Source organism: Notamacropus eugenii, chromosome 2 (genome assembly GCF_028372415.1).
Source record: "Notamacropus eugenii isolate mMacEug1 chromosome 2, mMacEug1.pri_v2, whole genome shotgun sequence".
In the NCBI taxonomy this organism is placed as follows: domain Eukaryota; kingdom Metazoa; phylum Chordata; class Mammalia; order Diprotodontia; family Macropodidae; genus Notamacropus; species Notamacropus eugenii.
The window spans coordinates 256,700,749-256,717,239 of NC_092873.1; the positions used below are offsets into that span (position 1 = coordinate 256,700,749).

Consider the following 16,491-nt stretch of genomic DNA (forward strand, 5'->3'; position numbering starts at 1 on the left):
TACAGAAATATTTATAGCAGCCCTCTTTGTGGTGGCCAAAAACTGAAAATCAAGGGGATGCCCATTAATTGGGCAACAGCTGAACAAGTTGTGGTATATGAATGTAATGGAATACTATTGTGCCATAAGAAACGATGAACAGGAAGACTTCAGAGAGGCCTGGAAGGACCTATATGAACTGACACACTTAGGAAAGGAGCAGAACCAGGAGAACTTTGTACACAGCAACAATCACAGTGCATGAGGAATTTTTCTGGCAGACTTAGCTCTTCACAGCAATGCAAGGACCTAAAAAAATTCCCAATGGACTCTTGAGGCACAGTGTTATTCACATCCAGACAAAGAACTATGGAATTGGAGCAAAGAATGAAGCACACCATTTTTTTCTTGTGTTATGTTTTGTTTTGTTTTCATGGTTTCTCCCAACCATTTTAATGCTTCTATGCAACATGACTAACCATTCTTATTTAATAAGAATGTATTGCAGAACCCAAATAAAATTGTACACTGTCTTGGGGAGGGAAGGGGGAAATGGGGTAAAAATCTAAGATATATGGAAGTGATTGTAAAAAACTGAAAATAAATAAATTACTTAATATAAAAAAATAAAATAAAGAAACTACGTCTCCTTTACGATAGACAGATGCCAGGGACAGGAGGCAGTTATGAGAGGCAGTATTCTTGCCCATCTCCCTGCTTTTCCCCATGCTCTCAGGGAGAGTGAGAGATGGAGGTAAAACATACACAAAACAAAGTGCATATGCACACATGCACGCACACACCACATGCACCACACACACCCCCCTCCTCCTTCCTGATCAAGGACAGGCCAGGCAAGAATACATTTCTGAATCCCCATCTCTCCTCTCTCTTTTCCCTGACCTAAAGATTTCATCTGTGCTTTTACATAATCTCAAATGCTGAGTTACTAATAAAGGAATTTGGTTTTTATTTTTTTTTTTGCATTACATATTTATTACAGGGAGGGATAGTCTTAGTAGGGAATAGGTTGCTGAGGAATAACAGATATTTTAAAAAGCATCAATAAAACCTCTTAGTAAAAATGCACAGGAGGAAAAAAGTGCAGAAAATATTAACAATAGAGCAATTTTGTTACTACCTTTTAAATAGATAACAAGAAAATATTACTGAAGGTTCATTTTTCTTTGATATAGCATAATTCTGAAGCTCAAGAACTACTGAAGTAAGAACAATTCTAATGTAAGAAAACTGAGAAACCACATTACTGAGGACAGCAGCATAAATTTTTGCAGAAATAGCAATCTGGTTTCAAGCATGGGTAAGTGTAACAATAGCTGCTAGGTTCTCAATCTGCTTTTCCAGAGTACTTATTTCTTCTTGGTTGGCCTCATGACCTCCACAATTCTCTGTAAAATCCTCAATCTTGCTGTCACCAAATTTGCCACCCAACTCAAACACTTCTGAACTAACAGAGATCCTGAGACTCCTGAGGAACTCAACCTCTTTCACAGTTGTATGTCACTCTGTAAGTGTATCTGGACATCTACTCAAGAAGGCAGAGGCTGGCACCCTCATGAAATTAAAGGTTTCCTCTATTGGTGTATTGAGATTCTTTGTGAAATGGTCAAAGGATATGAACAGGTAATTTTCAGATGAAGAAATTAAAGATATCTATAGTCATATAAAAATGCTGTAATTCACTAATGATTAGAAAAATGCAAATAAAACAACTCTGAGGTACCACCTCATATCTACCAGACTGGCTAATGTGACAAAAATGGAAAATGACAAATGCTGGAGTAAATGTGGAAAAACTGGGACACTGGTGCACTGCTGGTAGAGTTGTGAACTGATCCAACCATTATGCAGAGCAATTTGGAACTATTCCCTTTATAGTTTTATAGTCCTTTGGCTATAAAGCTGCATACCCTTTGATCCAGCAACACTATCACTCGGTCTGGATCCCAAAGAGATTATACAAACAGGAAAAGGATCAACATGAACAAAAATATTTATAGCACCTCTCTATATGGTGGAAAAGAATTGGAAACTGAGGGGATGTCTATCATTGGGGAATGGCTAGACAAAGTTATGGAATATGAATGTAATGGAATACATTGTGCTATAAAAATAATGAGCAGGCAGATTTCAAAACACCTGAGTTGCTTACATGAACCAATGATGAGTAAAACCCAGAAAATATTTGACACAGTAACACCACTGTGTGATGACCAACTTTTAGATTTAGCTCTATCCAGCAATACAATGACCTAAGACAATTCCAAAAGACTCATAATTGAAAATGCTATCGACTTCCAGAGAAAGAACAATGGAATCTGAATGCAGATTGAAGCATAATATTTTCTATTTTTTGTTGCTTTTGGGGTTTTTTTCTCTTGATTTTTCCTTTTTGTCCTTATTCTTCTTTCACAACATGACTAATGTGGAAATATGTTAAATATGACTGTACATGTATAGCCTATATCAGATTGTTTGCCCTTTTGGGGAGGAGGAGTAGGAGGAAAGAAGTAAAAAAAAGGAACTCAAAATCTCATAAAAGTGAATGTTGAAAACTATTTTTACACATAATTGGAAAACATAAAATATATTAAGAAGAAAAAGAAAATAATATTACTTAAAAAACATGGCAACCGGTTGGAGGACATCAAAATGTACATCAGTTATTTAATGCATAATATAAAGAATTCCTAAGTCACATATATTAGTAAATATATTCAAAACTGATATATATGTATATCAAAACTGATATATACGTCCTGAACCATAAAATTTCTCATAATTTTTATTGAATAAGTGATTAAATTAAATTAATCTGGTATACAATGAGTAGTTTTGGAACAAAATTCAAAAAAAGCTTTATATGGTCTTCATATGAATATAAACTTTCTATTTAACAATACAGTAATCAATTGTAAGATTTAAAAAAATCCAATTTTCTTCATCTTATCCTTTTGGTAATCAGTCTTAAATTCATGTGCACAAATACAAATGTACAGTTTATCACAAGTTTTTGATCAAGATTCCATTTCACTTTTTAATACTGTATTTATCTCTGAAGTTGTAAAATCAGACTCTGACAACTGTCAATAAACTCCTATTATGTCCACACCTGCCCTCTGGACCACATGTCAGTATAATCTGCAGGTAAAAATGAGAAAAAAAATTTGAAAATATTTGTAACTTCTGCTTGAGGAAATAAGAATAAAGCAAATCAATATAACCTGTCATTTCTTTAGAGTGCTATATATCCTCATGGACATTTAGATAGAGTTGGCCCATTTAAACAAGGATAAAAGAACAACAAAAAAAGAAAGTTCTTAGAAAATAAGTAATCATTTCTGTGTCACAGAAATTGAAGTCATATTCAGCATCATGTCAAAATGCAAGTTAGATAAAAGGTGTTTGCTCCCAACAGTTGTAAATATTTATGGAAATCTAAAATAAATTAGTAATGGATAGTCGTATTATTCATTACTATAACTAAAATGAAATACTACTAAGTTTTAGATATGAAATATTATCAAAACTGCCAACCTCATTTTTTTAAAGTATCAACACTTAAGAACATAAAATGCCATAATCATGTCTGCTATGTATGTTTTATGTTATCTGCATGTTGTCATATTATCTATATTGGAAGTTACAATAACCTATAAAATATATTAAGTTTTATAAGATATAATTCCTAACATATATATTTTCTTTAAAGTTGGCCAAGAGCTTTACATAAGATCATTTTATCCCAGTCTCAGAATAGCCTGGTGAGGTAATTGTCATTGGCATATGTAAGGGCTCAGAATATTAACAATAAATCTTTTGTATAAAACAATGAAAGTTTGCTTTAGGAAGATTATTATGGCAACAGTAGGTGGAGATTATTATATGATGAACAGGGAGGAAGAATTGTTAAAGAGCAATATAGGCAAATAGTGACAAGGATCTGAGTCAGGATAGTGGCAGTAAGAAGAGTAAAAAAAAATTATCAAGCCCTCTGACAGACTGGATATAGATAAAGAGAGGAAAAGATGAAAAGATAACTCCCTGGGTCACTCATCCTACAAGCACAGATGATGGGAAAATGGAGAGTCTTATAGAAGTAGAGGGTTTGAAAGGAAAACAAGGGTAGGATTAAGAGACAGAGACTGGAGATGTACATTTCGGTATCATGAACATATAAGTGAGGGTGGAAGCCATGAAATAGAAATAGTAACAAAATCAATTATATACACATCATTCTAGAAGGAAAGAAAGGAACAGAGAGAGAGAGAGAGAGAGAGAGAGAGAGAGAAAGAGTTGTTCAAGTAAATTAAGGATACTTCACTCTTATTCAGTAAGTGGAAGATAAATATTAGGCATTATTGCATTAACTGAACAACCTAAGAACATCCTACATTTCTAATTCCGTGTTCCAAATTCCTCCACCTTTGGACATACTGATAACCCTCATAACGAAGTGTGTTATGGTAATTGCCATGTTGAGATGTTGGCATAGTCTCAGTAAGTTTTCTAAGAGGATTATTATCTCAATATTTCTGAAATACATAAAACTGCTGTTTTTAAAAATTAACTTTACTTAATAGTAAATTTTTTTTAAAACCTAAACCTTTCTTGTACATGCAGGTAGATTTGATCCATCTTTTTAGCTGAAGAAAACACCATCAAGTCAAAGAAATTCTGAACTTTGTTATCTTATCAACCAAAAACTGAATATGGTTTACACTAAAAGCTTACAGTGATTTTATCTTTGAGGTTAAAGCATAATCCTTTTAATAAAATTTTTAATAAACATGTTAAACGTATTTATGTTAACAATCAGCACACATCTCCTAGTCTCTTATATGCAAAACTAAAAGAAAATAATAGTGAAGAGTGTCCTTACACTTTTTCTAGCACCACCTTTGCAGCCTGAAGTCTTGGAAGAACTAACTCAGGCACGGGGAACCTGCAAGCCCTGAGGCCACGTGTAATACAGTGAAAGCAATGTTTCCAAAATATTTGTCATTTTGCCCTTCGACTGAATCCAAACTTCACAGAACAGATCTTTTATTAAGGATTTTATTATTTACTATTCTCTCTCTCTCTCTCTCTCTCTCTCTCTCTCTCTCTCTCACTCTCACTCTCACTCTCACTCTCACTCTCTCACTCTCTCTCATAAAGTGGCCCTGGGCAACTATAACAACATCTCTGAAGCACGGATGCTTTACTTACTAATTAGGGTAAATAACCAACAAGCCTTTTTCACAATGAATATAGGCAACAATAAATGTAAAACACTTTGAAGACTATAATACAATACACAAGTACAAAGAATTAGTATCCATAATTAAGACTTATCTTCATAAAATAAAAAATCACTACAGTTGCTACGTAAAATTATCTCAAGTTAAAAACACTATAGATTGGGCAGGAAAATATGGGTGTGAGTAGAAAGCAAACAAAGCTTTAAAAAAAGAAATGAAAGAAAGCAGCACATTTCTAGAACAAGAAATAAAACACACAGAGAATACTGTGTAAAGTATATAAATTTGCTCCTTTGAAACTTCCAACCACTGCTTCTCATTCCTCCCTCTGGGAAGAGGCGCCTTTGCCTCACCTGCAAATATTATAATAATACCTAGCATTTATATGGTGCCTATGCCTATTATATGCCAGGCATTGTGCTAAGCTAGTATTTCACTTGATTCTCACAAAAATCCTGGGAAGTGGGTGTTATTATCTCCACTTTACAGATGAGGAAACTGAGGCAAACAGAAGTTAAGAAACTTGTCCAAGGTAATACAGCTAGTGTCAGAAACTAAATATGAAGTGAGGTCTTCTTGAATCCAGGCTCATAACTCTACCTACAGTACCACCTAGCTATCTGATGGATTGAATATCAGTTATTATTGTCCCATACCCTAAGTGGTACTCCCTCTTTGATATTCCTTTTCTCCCTAAAATGACTAAAAATTCTTTGTGAGGGGGCTATTCTTAGCTTTCCTTGGAAGCCTCTGTTCATTTTGAGCTTTAGCATTCCTAACACTATTTATACAAAATCATTCCCCATTTTTGCATTCACCTATTATATACTCTCAGTTATGTTTCAGTTAAAAAAAACAGTTTCAGAAATGGACAAAGTATATCCATTTTCTGGGGGGTGGGGAGGGCAGGGAAGAATCATTTAGTGAATAGCAAGTTCAATATGAGTCAACAGTAACATACCACAAAAAAAAAAAAAAACCCTAATAGGCTCTTTGGCTATATTGAGAAATATAGTGTCCTATATCAGGGATGGGGTCAGTATTGTTGTCAGTCTTACTCAGGCCATATTTGACACAACGTATTCAATTCTGGGTGCCACCATTTAGGAAGGGACATAATAATTGCTATGCTGGAAAGTGTCGAGATAAGGGTCATGGGAATGGTGAGAGGCATTGAGATAATAAACTAGGATCAGATTAAAAAACAACAGGGACGGTTAATCCTCTTGGAGAAGAGACAACTTAGAAGAGATGCCATAGTTGTTCTTAAGTACTTGAAGGGTTAGCCTCAGTGGCACTATTCTACTTGATCCCAGAAAGTTGTAGAAATTTAGACTTGCAGTAGGAAGAACCCTCCATACCACTATGCAAAAAGTAGAATTGTCTGCCTCTGGAGGTAAAAATTAGTAGCATCCTTGGAAATCATCTGTTTCAAAGACAAACTAGCAAAAATATTCAACTGAATACACAAACCAAATATCTTCACTTATTTTGGTATAAATTCTGTATGGTACTGAACTTAAAGTTAGATAAGAGTTTGGCAGTACAATGAAAGCAATGCTTCCAAAATGCTTGTCATATTTTGATTTTCTTGGCTTTTTTAAAACTGTTGCTCATAAAGCAACTTAGAGTAGTTCAGTAACAAAACTCCCTGAATTAAAAAAAAAAATTCACATTGCCAGTTTCTCCATGGTGGGTCATTGTTAATGAAGTTCTTGAAAAGGCTTTAGTTTTCAGCTAATCCTATAGAGAAAGCACATTTAGATCAAATGAACAAAGAAAACGACTATTTCTTAATCTTCAGTCTCAGCCTCCTCCTGCCCCCCCACCTGGCATCTACAAATAGCAGAACCCATGAAAGTTCCTTTCTTCAACTTGGGCTCTTTTGTCCTCTCAAGGTTGCCTAATCATATTCATCTCTAAAAATGATGTAAGGAAGATTTCAAAAGCTGCATTCACATTAAATCAACTTTCTGATTCGTGCATTGCAGGAATAAAGCAGTGCAATCACATCTTAAATTGGTTTACAGCAGGCTGTCTACCTTACCCTTGTTCTCAGAACTGATGAAATGAGTAGTTTTAAAATAGCACTTTTTGAAATGACATGAGAATTAAAAGTGTGTCATTATCTCACTGTTGACAAGTGAAATATTTTTTAACTCCTTAAATTAATGAGCAACTCTAACAAATCGGTTTCAGAGATGCACCATAGCATGTGTGTACTGATTGACATACTGTAACATAGTTTTCAAGTTAAATTTGAAAACAGACTAAATTCATGAGAAGCCAAAATTAAAATGTCAAAAGCAAAATTTAATTGGTCCAACTTTAAAATAATATGTAAAGTAACCATAAAGTAGCCAGTAGTATAAAATGTTCTATGGCTTGAAATAATATACTAGTTAACATTGCTAAGAAAAGCTTATTTTATATTTTACCTTTCTGTTGAGGAATATTTGACCTTTCAATACAGATACATTGATGTAATCTTTTGGATTCAATTACCCATTACTTATTTTTTTTATTATTTATTTACTTTCAGTTTTCAATATTCACTTCCAAAAAATTTTGAATTTCAAATTTTCTCCCCATCTACCCCCCTCCCCATCCCACGACAGAGCGTATTCCTCCCATCTTTCCCTCTGTTCTATCACACCCCTCCCACCCCTTATCTCCTTCCCTTTTATTTTCCTGTAGGGTAAGACAGATTTCTATACCCCACTGCCTATATATCTTATTTCCTAGTAGCATGTAAGAAACAATGTTAACTTGTTTTTAAAGCTTTGAGTTCCACATTCTCTCCCTTCCCCACTCCCCATCCATCCTCATTGAAAAGACAAACAATTCGATATAGTTTATACATGTGTAGTCATGCAAAACACTTTCATCATAGTCATGTTGTGAAAGACTATATTTCCCTCTATCCTGTTCCGTCCTCCATTTATTCTATTCTAATAGGAAGCAAATGCTTTTGTAGAGGGACAGGTCAAAGGAGAGAATGTAGGAATGTAAACAGTTCAATTTCAGTAAGCCCCTTATGGTTTCTCTTTCCTGTTTACCTTTTCATGATTCTCTTCATTCCTGTATTTTAAAGTCAAATTTCCTATTCAACTCTGGTCTTTTAAATAAGAATGCTTGGAAGTCCTTTATTTCAGTGAAGTTCCATTTTTTTTTCCTCTGAAGTATCATACTCATTTTTGCTAGGTAAGGGATTCTTGGTCTTAATTCTATCTCCTTTGACCTCTGGAATATCATATTCCAAGCCTTCTGATCCCTTAGTGTAGAAGCTGTTAGATCTTGTGTTTTCCTCACTATATTTCCACAGTACTTGAATTGTTTCTTTCTGGTTGCCTATAATGTTTTCTCCTTGACCTGGGAACTCTGGAATTTGGCTACAATATTCCTAGGAGTTTTCCTTTGGCACCTCCTTCAGGAAGTGATTGGTGGATTCTTTTCACTTCTATTCTACCCTCCGATTCTAGAACACCAGGACAGTTTTCCTTGATAATTTCCTGAAAATCATGTCTAGGCTCTTTTTTTTTCCACTTTTTTGATGGCTTTCAGGTAGGTCAACAATTTTTAAATTATGTCTCCTGGATCCATCTTCCAGGTCAGGTGTTTTTCCAATGAGATAATTCATATTGTCTTCTATTTTTTCATTCTTTTTGTTTTATAATTTCTTGGTTTCTCATTGTCATTAGTTTCCATTTCCTCCATTCTAATTTTGAGAGAATTGTTTTCTTCAATTTTGGAGTTTTTAGACCTCTTTTCCATTTTGCCCATTGCGGTTTTCAAGGCATTCTTCTCCTCATCTTTTGGACCCTTTTTGCCATTTGGGTTAGTCTAATTTTTTTTAGGTTTCCTTTAGCAAGTTGTTGACTCATTTTTCATGATTTTCTTGCAATTGCTCTCACTTTTCTTCCCAATTTTTCTTTTACTTCTCTTTCTTGATTTTCAAAATTCTTTTTGAGCTCCTCCATGGCCTGAGACCAATTCATATTTTTCTTAGAGGCTTAGGATGCAGGAGGTCTGGTTTTGTTGTCTTCTTTGACTTTCCTGGTCATCAGTGATGTAAGAAAATTCCTCTTCACTGACAAAGATTTTCTTCCCCCACCCCCAGCCCAGCTCATTTTCCCAGCGAACTACTTGACTTTTGAGCTCTTTGTTATATGGAGGGCTCCAGAGGGAGCCTCCACTTCAGCACTGGCTGCCGCTGCCCTGAGGCTAAGGCTGGGGTTGGACCAAGGAAACTGCAGCAGCTGCCAGAGATTCTGCCCCCTAAGGCTTGCTCCCACTGTCAGTGCTGGTGATGTCTGTGCTCAGCTCCCAGTCCAGTGTGAGAGACTCTTCCTATTAACCTTCTCCAAATTGTCATAGGCTGGAAATTTGCTTCAGTCTGTTATTTTGTGGCTTCTGCTGCTCTAGAATTTGTTTAGAGTCATTGTTTACAGATTTTCTGAGGGATGTGGGAAGAGAGCTCTAGCAGGTCCCTGCTTTTCCACCATCTTGGCTCCACTCCCCCCCCCCCCCGAAAATTTCCCATTATTTAAAGGAAAACAAAGGATATAATTTTATGAACCTTGTGGTTAAAGCATATCTCTGTCCTTTGTTTAGGTTGTTCCAAAAGTTTTAGTACAGTTACAAACTATAAAAAGTCTAATTCTGCCCTAATACTTTTGGGACACCTTATATTTAAAGATGACACTATGAAGAATGGTTATTCAGATATCAGTTCTACACACAGTAAAACAGTTTCAGTATCTATTAACGTATAAAAATCTAAAACATTGGCAAAGTTTTTTTTTAACTTTTGCCATGCTGATTTTAAAATGTTTTTCTTAATGCTTCCTAACTCTGATATTCAAAGTAAACATACAATAACTTTAACTTCATTTTTCAACATGTCCAAAACAGAATTCCATTTCTCTTTTTTCTAGATCAAAAGAGATGTAATTTTTAAAAACCATTGTTTTATAGCTCTCTGTAAGAACTGCAGGAAGTAATTATTAAGAAGACAGTGGAAGTCATTGCTGTTACCTGAAAGTAACTTCCAGGTACTTAAAAACAAGCTCTCAAGTTGTAGAGCGCTTAGCTAAATGATTCTCATTGATTCTAGCAGTACTCTGAACTCTTCTTATTATTTGCAGAATGGGTACAGAATGGACATCAGCAATACAGCTTTTTCAAGCACTCCTCCAGGTCTAAGTAGTCAACAGAAGTCAAGCAGATAACAACTCATGCTACAATTTGAAAATGTGTTAATGCTATTTTACTGGAGTGGTTTGGTATTTAAATGTGTCTATAATGCATTTTCTTTTCACCTGTAAGCAAAAAAAAAGAGCAGCAGGAGAGCTGCCAATATTACCAAGAAGGCATGAAATTCAGGCAATGAATTAAGGAAGCAAATGAAGGAACTGTTCTTATCCTTTATTAGAAACAGAAGAAACAGATTGTACTCATCTTGCTTAGGGCCAACAGTCCCATTGTGTGGAATGCAGCCCATCTCAGTCACAGAATTCACTTAGGAGTACTATGAGAAAGAGTAAACCAGATGGACTATTTACTTTCAACAAGACAATTTTGAAGAAAATTGTGGTAAGTCAAAGAAAGTTTTTAGTTTCATGTGCCATTTCAATGTGCACTCTGATTACAGGGGATGTCTCAGTTTAGATAGAAATAAGATGCCAAGTAAGAAAAATGGTGAAACAAAATAAGGTTTAATCAGAATATTTGCTATAGATTTTACATTTAGAATAGAAGCTAAGAGAATAATGACATCAACCAGGTAGATTTAAAAAAAACCTTTTCTTGGACCTAACTGTTAATAGTTTGGACAGCTTCATGCCTGAGGCCAAGAACTATTCACTTTTTCAATTCCAGAAATTCAATTCTTTAAGAAGCTAGAAAAAAATGCAGCCAATGTGCTCCAGAAGCAGAGGTCATGTATACTACCTAACTTGCCTGCTTTGCCTCAGCTGCGCGCGGCGCAATTTCTGCCCACCCCAATTGTTGGTTCATGCTTGTTTCTCACTTTATACTCAATGTCCATCAGCCTACTTGCTCATCCTTCTTTAATGTAACTTCTGCTGTGACATAATCTCATCCCTTGAGTATTACAGCTCATTCCTCTCCCTTACTCCATACCACCACTCAATTTCCTAGTCTAACTATGATAATCATGATAGTCTGTATTTAAATTCCAACCTTCCAAATATTCAGGTCACTGCACCTTAACATTAACCTACTTCTCATTTACCTAGAATTGATCTCTAAGAAAAATAGATTAATTGATAGATAAAAGATATGTTACATAAAAGATAGATAAAAATATATTACAATATGAGCTAATCAGGGCTAAATTCCAACTGTAAGACTCAGAAAACAGTAGCAATCAGCAAATAAGCCTTATCCATAAAAAAAGTAGGAAAGATCGTCAGCCATATGAAGTCAAAACAAGTAAGCTCATTCCATACTAATATACATGAAGAATAAATGGATATGGAAACTCCTTCAAACCTGGCTCAATTTTCAGTTCAATTGTCATTAAAACTTTAAATATAACTCAGCTGATCTGAAACTAAAATTAACCAAAATTTTTCAGTATTTGATTTTAAAAAGAAAAAAAAGTAGATACAATCTTATCAATATTAGTAGCCCTCTAACTAAACAAATCACATCCAATCCATGCTTCCTCATCCAATGGAACTCCTGCTCATGTTCTCAAGCACATGCATCATCCTCAGGAGCCTAGGTAATATATTTCAAGTCTTCCATTAAGTTTTTACAGTATGTAGGTACCAGTGTGGGACAAAAGATGTTCATCTAACTTCCCTTGCTTTTGTTTTATAACTGTCCCATATTTACATTGATATAACTATTAAATCTTTCTAAGTAGTTTTTATAAGTAATATGCTTTAATGTTTACATCGATACTGCTGTTCTCTCCTAGCCTTTGGGTGACCCACAATTTAATTCTTCACAGATTATGGTTCATGGTGTTGGTGGTATTGGTGTTGGCATTGGTGTTGGTGTTGGTGTTGTTGTTGTTAGATAAGCATTTGTTTAGGTGAAAAGCGTATCATCAGTAAAGTAAGGTACTGCTTTCCATATGTGATCAAGTATTCAGCAATACTGTCCTGAAAGGTGTGCACCATTCACATTTTGGCAATTTTACAGGATTTCAGAGATTGAAGTTTGGGTAATAATCTTTCAGTTTTTAGTGAATCAGTTTATACTTTAAGAAAATATAGTTGACTAATTTGCATTTGAAAAGGACAGGAAAGCAGTGAGCAAAAGACCAAGATGAATGACCAGGCTTTCGCTCAAAGATCGCCTCTGTCCTTCTTCCCTTGTGGACCAACAGGAGAGCTTTTAAGAGTTACAAAAATTAACCAACTGGGGAACCCCAGATCTACTTGGTCATTATTACAGAAACATCCATTGTCTAATCATAGCCACTGACTAGTTATAACCGAGCTTGAGAAGATGAAGATATGGGAATAAATAACCCTTACATGTGTCTCATCACCACTGTATCCTAAGTTTCTATACACTTTCCCCACTGATGCTTGTATATTTGTGGATAAGTTTACCTCAGTTTTATTGGAAGCATACTCTGACCTAAGAATTGTTGTTTTAACTCTGCCATCTTAGTAAATACTTTTGCTTTGGGCTCGTTTGAGGTATCAACTATTAAAGTTAAGCATACAGATGTGGGCTTATGAGCTACTGCTCTAAGAATACAAATCCACAAAACATCTGTTGAATCTGGTTAGTAATTATTCCTTCAAAGGTCCCAACCTGAGTGGGTGCAGGAGAAAGAGAGAAGTAGTTCCCATAAGGAGCTAAGACATAAAAACTGATGGATAAGTTTCATGGTATATCTATACAATGTCTATCATATTCTAAAGAATAGGTAGTCATTCCTTTGGTTTTTCTTATGGAAAGAGGCCATTATTCTTTTGAGTGACTATGGTTCTCATTCAGCTGGCTTTGCAAAGCTGATAAGATCAGCATAAAGTACTAGGCAAAAACAAATATCTAGAGGACCTCTCCAACTATAAGCAATCTCTCTTCTATTTGGACTCTGGAATAGAAAATTTCCCCATAATATTGGTACTGTTTGGTGAATATATACATATACACATATGTGTGTATACATACACACACACATAAATGTGCATATATGTGTACACACATATACATGCAATACTGTACATAAGTATATATCACCTGACCAATGCATTGATTGAAATTAATAATCACAATATTTGTGATTTAAATTTTTAAAAAACTTTATCAAGGATAAAATATGCTCAATCTAGTCTCCTGAACATTTTTTACAATTATATTATCTGTTGCATTAGACAACTGGGTGGGAGAATGAATTGGGCTTGGAGTCACCCAGACCTGAGTTTGAATTCTCTGCCTTTGACACTTACCACCTATGTAACTTACAGCAAATAATTTAATTGTTCTCATCCTCAGTTTCATCTGTAAAATAGGTATAACCACACCATTTAGTTCACAGAGTTGTTACAAGAATCAAATAAGATGACATACGTAAAGCACCATATAGATGCCAGTTACTGGTGTTTGTGTTCGGCTGCCCCTGGGAATAAACTGTGTTAGGGCTGAGAAAAACAGAGTAAGCCTGAGAGCCGCTTGAGTCCAAGGACATGAGGACTGATAAGATACCTAATGTTTCAGATATGTTATTATCTCCTCCTTCCCCCCTCCCCCACTCTTACTCATCACCCATGAAGGCAGCCAGGTGGCTCCATGGAGAGAGTGCAGGGCCTAGAGTCAGGAAGACCCATCTTCCTGAGTTCCAATCTGGCCTCAGACACTCAATAGCTATGTGACTGAAAAAATTCCCTTAATCTTGTTAGCCTGTTTCTCATCTGCAAAATGAGCTAGGGAAAGCAATGGCAAACCATTCCAGTATCACTGCCAAGTAAACCCTAAATGGGGCCACAAAGAGTTGGAGTCCACTGAAATAACTATGACAGAGTAATAACAACATAACTGCTTTACAGGAACTCCTGGGGACTAGTTTCATAATGGGAGGCTCCTCATACAATAATAAAGGCACCTCAGATAAGAATGACAACTGATGTTTGTAGAGCACTATAAAGTTTATTAAATGTTTTACAAAACTTACCATTGAAGCCAAAAACTATCCTGTGAGGTACACAACTACAAGTATTATCCCCACTTTACAGATGGGAAAAGTGAAGGTCAGAGAGGTCACGTATTTTATCCATGCTCATGTAGCAAACACACTGGAGACAAGATTTGAACCTGAATCTTCCTAATTCCAAGTCTATCAATTCTATCCACTACACTACACTGCCTCCCAAGACTTTGATGGACTGTTAAAGAAAAAGGGCAGTTAGAGTACATAGGAATGAAGGCTAATTGCAAATTGTTCCCTAGAATTTTAATACATATGTGTGTATGTGTTTTCAAAATAAAAGATATCACCATGTTACATAACAGGAGCCTAAGGGGACGGGGAAATTTTAGGGGTCAAGGTAGAGAGAGAGTACAGGGACAGGGTGCATTAGATAATGGTGCAAGCTTCCTAGAGGAGTAGTTAGCGAGAAATTACAAACTGTATCTGTTTTAGTGAGGGGATTCTGATGCAGTGAGCATGTGAAATGGAGGTCATTAGTTATACCTATGGCCAATATGTAGGTAACCAAAATAGTTCTCAACTCACTGGCTAAGTCCGCTAAGTATGCCTCTGCCTCTGTGGTATGGTCATCTCAGCCACATGTTAATGAGTTGTACTTTCCGTGATACAAACATTTGTACAAAGAGAACTGATTTTTCACATTCGCCTCCTTCAAACACTGCAAGATCTTTAGTCATCAAAGAAAAATACTTTCAGCATCTTTTTGGGGGAGGAGGGCTTAACTCTGAGTCAATGGGTTTATTAAATTATCCAGGACAGCACCATTTCTAGTGTTGTGTTTAAATTAAATTTTGCTTTAACATTTATTCATCTGTTGGATTTGTATATACCAAATTCCCTTTCTTAAAAGAGAAAAAATGAACACTAACTTAATTTCCAAAATTCCCTTGTTGAATATGTGGAGGGGAAAGGGAAGAGAAAGAAAGAGGAGTGCCATGGTGATTTGAAGAATGTGAGGAGATCCAGACAGGTTTGCAAGATCCACATCATGAATTAAGAATCTTAGAATGATGCATGAAAAATTAAATGTCTTTTCCAAGGTCACACAGTCAAGTATGTCCAAGAAGGGATCTGAACCCATCTTTCTGACTCCAAGGCTAGCCCTCTATTGCCTATTCCATGTTAGCTTTGTTGAACAAACTCCTTTTAAAATAGTAGCATTTTTATATTTGGAAGACATTTTAAAGTCAGAAGCTTTACCATGTATATGCTTTAAGCTTTCACATTTTGAACGACTACAATTTCGACATTGTAACCATGTAATAATTATTCTTGGGTGAAAATAGTATGAAGTATATCAAAACACAGAGGCAGCTAGGTAGCATAATGGATAGTGTGCCAAGACTACAGTCAGGAAGACCAGAGTTCCAATCCTGCCTTAGACACTTATTAGCCATGTGACCCTGGGCAAATCACTTAACCTGTCTGCCTCAGTTTCCTCAACCATGAAATGGGGATGATTATAGAACCTATCTCCAACGTTTGTTGTAAGAATGAAACGAGATATTTATAAAGCACTTAGAAGAGTATCTGGCACCAAGTAAGCACTTAATAAATGCCTGTTTTAAAAAATAATTGTTTTTATTTGTAATGCCATGCATTTTACCTATGTAAAAATGTTATTTTGAAAAAGGTCCAAAAAGCTGTATAAGGCTGTGAAAGTAGTCCATGACACACCAAACATTACTAAGAACCACCATCTTAAGGAAATGATGAGGCAGAGATAGTAAGCTGAGAAAGACAGAGAGAGTCCAAGCTTCCTCCCTACTTCAGTCTCATGCTGGAGAGTCTCTATTTTAAATCACCAGCCCATAGCTAGCCATCCTGCTGTCACTGCCTCAGTCTCCTGCATAATTCAAGGACATTCTCTTCCTTTTTCTTAGAGCAGTAAGAAAACAGAATGGTTTGTCTGGGGCTACATTCACCAGAACTAATTTGGTTAGGTCTCAGAAGCTCCCAAACCTCTCCCAGGGCTGGAGAGAAAAGCAACCTAAACCTTTAACTCATCACTGTGGGGAACCTGCAGCCTTGAGGGCACATGTGGCCCTC

At 35.8% G+C, this 16,491-nt stretch overlaps 1 protein-coding gene and 1 pseudogene across 1 annotated transcript in view; both read right to left on the minus strand.

The window, feature by feature from the left end:
* Positions 1-16,491, minus strand: part of PRKN (parkin RBR E3 ubiquitin protein ligase) — a 1,884,374-nt gene that overhangs the window by 1,850,731 nt on the left and 17,152 nt on the right. The gene's annotated exons all lie outside the window — the stretch shown is intronic.
* LOC140530428 (14-3-3 protein epsilon pseudogene) overlaps positions 1-16,491 on the minus strand; it is a 127,825-nt pseudogene that overhangs the window by 108,684 nt on the left and 2,650 nt on the right.